This window comes from Saccostrea cucullata, unplaced genomic scaffold, assembly GCF_032062105.1.
Source record: "Saccostrea cucullata isolate Sc308-1 unplaced genomic scaffold, CSIRO_AGI_Scuc_v1 ctg879, whole genome shotgun sequence".
NCBI lineage: Eukaryota > Metazoa > Mollusca > Bivalvia > Ostreida > Ostreidae > Saccostrea > Saccostrea cuccullata.
In genome coordinates, this window is record NW_026924910.1 from 241,936 (window position 1) to 248,050 (window position 6,115).

Genomic DNA, 6,115 nt, shown 5'->3' on the forward strand with positions numbered 1-6,115 from the left:
AAATGTATATTAAAGTGTTGATAAATATTCTCGAGCTTTGTAGTTCTTTTAAGTAGCCTAAAGTTATTGTTTGTGGGTGTATCCTTAACATTTCTTCAACATATAACCTTTTAACATTTTTCATCTGTGAGTAGCTTGCTTCGGCGCTAAAATTAATTGTTTTCGGAGCATGCTCTACAGTATCGAATACTTTGGAGATGTTAACGACATAAGCAGGTGATAGCGATATATTGCTTCACAGGTACGGTAAGTTGTTGATGGAAAATCGTTTGTCATTCAGCTTTGTTCTTAGTTTGCCGTAACCATCTAATCAGCAAAACATACCAATATAAAACAAATGTGACAAACTTCGTGGTGTCTTTCAGTTCGATTCACTGGGATATATTATCGACATAAAAATGGACTTAATTATTATAATTGTTAAGAAAGAGGGCGTATAAGGCGTGTACAATCCCCCGCTCTGAGACAAAATGTTTCTCAATTTTCAAAATTCACAGAAAAGTTATATTTTTCTAAAATCATGTTCTCAGTAATGTGCTCTTCAAAACATTTTGTTCTTTTATTTTACTGTACGACTTATCATTTGATAATCTTTATTTCGAAGTTGACAGTTCAGTATATTTAGTGAAAAATGGGTTTAATTTAAGGAATCACTGTCTAGTTTTGAGAGTATGCCAGGGCATCAACAATAGTGGGAAACATGGGATAATTTGCATTACGGGCGAAGCCCGTTATGCTAAAATTATCCCATGTTTCCCACTATTGTTGATGTCCCTGGCATACTCTCATAACTAGACAGTGATTCCTTATATTTCCATTTCATTGTGAAATAAAATTGTTGATTTAGACTTTAAAAATGCAGACATAGATTTAAATTACATGAGGATTCCTATCCCAATTTTAGTAGGCCTCGCCGAACACAACAACAGCCGCACGAAATTTTCATGCATATTTGGCCTCCTTAGCGTCAGACTCAGAGACAGATGCGCACGAGATTTTCATGCATACTAGGCCTCCATAGCTACTGACCTATCGACCTGCCTAATTTACATTCCGGCAGAATTATCAGGAAATCAACTCCGCTTACTTTCAAAGGGTTATCATAGAGAAAAAATTTAGAAATGGAAATATAGAGCTATAAAAAACGAATTTTGAACATGAATGGGTCAAGTCTCCATTTTTCGTGAACGTTTAAATGATGGAAACGTAAAAGTGAAATCTATTTCATTTGTCCAAAAATGGAATCTGAACCCATTCTATATGAAAATCGAACTTTTCTGAAAGACGTCAATAATGCATATACTTCGTAGCGTAGTGGTTAAAGAGGTTGGTCTTGGACCAAACCTGCGCTATGGAGAGAGTTCGAATCATACGTGAAGCTTTTTCTTTTTTGTTTTCAAATGTCTTAAAAACATGAGTGAAAAATAAATTGTTAATAAGTTACTTAAACAATAAAATACAGAATTTGATGTGTAAAAGATTATATAATCTAAATTTTTTTTTTAAAATACTACTTTTAGAATTGAGAAATGTCTTTTATCAGAGCGGGGGATTGTCCTCGCCTTGTACGCCTCCATTCTTTATAAAATGCCGTCAATATATATTTGTATGTCAGTTTCAGGTCCACAACAAGCAGTTTTTTTTCTTCTCATGTAGAAATGGTTTTATTATTACCACTTCAAAGAAATACATGTGTGTAAAAACATATCCGCCTATAAGGAGCAGAATTAGAGGCAACTAGAATTCAAAATATATTGTTGGAAGACCTAGTCTCCGAGAACTGCAAAATGTTGTCAATGAAGAACTTCAGCATGAATTTAATATTAACATCCGAATACTTACTCTTTGTAGAATCAGAGTTATTTTGAACACAGCTTGGTGACCAATCATGAGATTTAAAAAGGAATCCAGGGTCAAAAAGCCTACTTTTTTAATACAGAAAAGTCATACATCTTGATGTAATTGACTTAAAAAAATAGTGATTCTTTATTTTCTTAAAGTTTTTTGGAGGCTTTGAGAGATCTACTTAATTTTCATCACTTTAAAAAATGCTATAGCGGAGTACGTCTACCTTTTTCTCCGCTATAGCAGTTAAAGTGACACTGTGGCACACAAAGGGGAAAATTGACAAATGTAGAATTTTTGCATGACCCTTGTTAATTTTGTTCAATTCCTAAAAGTATTAGGTTTCAGAAAATTACAGGTTTCAGAATTCGAACCTAAAAATTCTATTTTTAAGGAGAAAAATAAAAGTAAAAATAATTTTTGTATGCCTCAGACCGAAAATATTGCTCAATACTTCTTCCACCACATTGTACGCGTGCGCAGAAAAGTTGAATAAGTTTCCATAGTTACCATTTGCATGGTGTCAAGTACCCAGGAATTAATGTAAGTAGACCAAAAATTTAGAGGCAATCTTATGAAAACGTTGTTAGAACATATTTCTCACCTTTGCATGCTCCAGTTGAATGTTGTGTACAAGTCTGAGCTAAAATAAAAATGGCGTGACCTTGACAAACAACGAAAGGATAGATACAACATTTGTTTTTCCGGCACTTATAGCGTGCAGTTTTTTCTTGCAGTTTCATTGTCATATCTTAGCTATATACTCATTATTTTCATGTCTTTTAATTTTCTGTACGGTACAGATATCGTAAAAGAAAGACATGATTTTGACTCATTATGTCCTTTTAACATATCTGCAAGGTGTAAAGATAGGGACTTAGTAGACCATTAGCTAGACTCGGAAATGAATCTTACTTTGTAGTGATTGTAAGGAGTTCAGTCGTAAAAAAAATATGAAGATGACAGAGAGCGATCGACCCAAAAATCAACAATTAAACAAATGTATGATCAGGACGAAAAAACACGGACCTCCGGAAATTCAATAGGTAGGATTGCGTGTGTAGAAGGCGTGAGCATCCCGGTCAGACCAGCTGTTAACCCTAAGTTTTGATCAGGAGGGCGTTATTATTTAAAGGAAACAGAAATTTAAACTATATTTAAATTCTAAAAAGAAACATGTGTTGTTTTCATTATTTTGCCTTTTTAATTAGGATTCTTTTCAATATTTATCAAGTAAATGTTCAAAACATATTGCGATAACGAACAATATTAAAGATCAAAAGTCCATAAAACGATACAAAATAGGAGCAGAGCAAACAAGGACCTCCGAAACATCAGAGGTGGGATCAGGTGCCATGGAGAAGTGAGCATTTCCTGCCGATTGGTCACTTTCGCCATGTGCTCTTTGTCATGATTGGAAAATACCAGGAAAATCCGTCGACAATTCAGTGTGTATAAAATGGCCTAACAATTATCTGTAGAAAAGCCAGTCGGCAATGATAAATTGTATTTGCTGACGTTGTGTCGACCATAGAACTTACATGCATGAATTGATGACTTAAAACGAGACTGCTGGTATTCTTGTTTCATTAACTTGTTTGTCAGTAACAAACCTATATTAAGAAATCGTACATACGTAGAGCATGCTCTTGCGTATCGAATCAACTGAGATATATAAACACCATATGCAGGTGATGTAGGTACCAGTATATTACACCATAAGTAATGGAAGTTGACGATAGTAAAGTAAAAGTCATAGAGCTTGATTACCTTTAACGTGTTTTTCAAGTAAAATATCCAAGTATTTAACAGATATGCCGGTGTAAAGACGAATAATGACCCCCATCGAATAATGACCGGGGGTCATTTTTCGACAGCGAAAAATGACCCCCGGTCATTATTCGACGTAGAAAAATGACCCTTTTGCCCGTAGAAAAAGTGTCACCACCCTAAAAATTTGCAGAACCCACGTGAAGAAAAATGACCCCCGTAGAAAAATGACTCCCTCTGTATTAAAGCTGAAATTTTTAGGGGGCAAAAAAAGAATTAGATAAAGAATCATATTGGCCAAAATGCTCACCTGAGCTTATTTGGAATAAATTGATATGTTGATCTCATAACATACGATTATAGCTATATTTTAAGGTTAATGCGATGATTCAGAATCTAACGGAGTAAAGATTTATGGAACCTAAAGGGTTAGGTAAACATTGTTTTTCGATGGTGGAAATCATCGTACTGACAGAAAAAATCATCAGTATCATATATTATTATATCCTCCGCTTGAAAAGCGGGAGGGTATATAGTGATCGGGATGTCCGTCAGTCCGTCTGTTACGCTTTGGGGTATCCATCTGTTATCCGCAACTCCTCTTATATATAAAAAGATGTGTTTGTGAAACAGCTATGCCCCTGTATGGCAACATAGTAAAGATTAAACTTTTCTTAAATGCAATTTAAATATAATGCTACCCAAAGTAGGGTCTACTCACAAGAAATACAATTACAAAATAGGAAAGCCCTAGCACCACTTGTTCAAAATTAATGGCTAAGGATATTAAGTGTTTGAAAGGTAGGTCAAACTCTTAGGTCAAAGGGTCAAAGTTGATGGTTTCTTAAGAAAGGTTTAATGTAACAAGGATTACATTTGTGAAGTATGAGAGTACTAGTATCTACCGTTTAAAAGTTATAGCCAAAGTAAATTAAAATTTTGGCATTTTTGTGTAAAATGGGATAAACTCCAAGGTAAAGGTCAAAAGGTCAAATTTGGTGGTACCCAAGGTAAGGTCTTGTCACAAGGAATGTACACATATTGAATATGAAAGGCATAGCTACAATAAATGAAAAGGTATGGTCAAGGTTAAAGTTTTTGCGGAGAAACAGACCGCCAGATAGACAGACAGACGGACACGATAAAACTATACCCCCGAATCTTACAGGGACATAAAAAGAAATGGTCTTCAATTAACTTTTCATATTATGATACATTATAAAGAAGACGTTACATAAATGAAAATGTTTGTTCTGATTTTCATATACTCAGAACTGCGTAAAAGAATGGAGTAAAACAAGAATTAAGAAATGTAATGAATACTGTGTGCTAAATCAAAAGGTTATGTCTACATGTATAGTTTTTGCATTAGAATGTGTATTTTACACTAGCCCATAGCTTTACAGAGCATATTTTTAGGTGTTATACCCACCCCACCCCTTACTTATTTAGGAGGAAGTCGATTATCAACAAAAGCAACAAAAAAACTACCCTACCTTTATTTTTCTATATGGAGGAACTAAAAATAAGCTTAAAATAATCTACTATTCTACTAATTTTCAACTGTTACTTTGCCACAATACTTTCAAGTATACCCCCACCAACATTTAACGCATGCTTTAATCATGGTGAAGTAAATTATGATATGATAGAATTTGTGTGAAGGCTTAACTTCATTTCAATATTTTATCTAGAGCCTCTTTCAGTATTATTGAAAGGTATAGAGTTTTATTTATATTTTGCTTTTCATTTTTTTTTTTTTTTGATTTAACGTAATTTTTTTTTTTTTGGGGGGGGTTAAAAATTCCCTCCTCTTTCATTGTCAAATAGGATTTGCACAACTTATACAAGCTAAAAGTTGAAATGAAGGAAAAATTAATTTTTCTATTAAAGAGTATTGGAACCTTCTTTAAGGAAACACTATAAGGAGGAATATTAAGAAGAAATTTTATTTACATGACAATTAAAGAATCTCTTTTACTTTAAAGGGGGTCATTTTTCAATGGGGGTCAATTTTTTTATAGGACTAACATATAAAATAATGACCCCTAGGACACTTTTTCTACAAAAAATGATTTTTTTCTACGGGTAGGGGGTCATTTTTTGTCGTTGAAAAATGACCCCCGGTCATTATTCGATGGGGGTCATTATTCGTCTTTACACCGGACTCTGTGGTATCTTTAATTTCAAGTTCACCAGGATATATCGTATCGACATAAGAATGGAAATTACCATTGTTAATTGACAATACGTCTTCGATATATCTAAATGTCGAGCAAGTGTTTTCTTCTTTTCACGCATAAGACTTTGCACAAATTCTGCTTCATATAAATACAAAAATAGGTCTGCTAATGACTGCGCGCAATTGTTCACCATAGGAGTTCCAGTAGATTGGTGGAAGACCTGGTCTCTAATCAAAATTCGAGCATCGTTATCGTTTTCAATTCAGCTTCAGAGTACTTGTCTGTACAATCAGAATGTTTTTGATTTTCGAAAACCT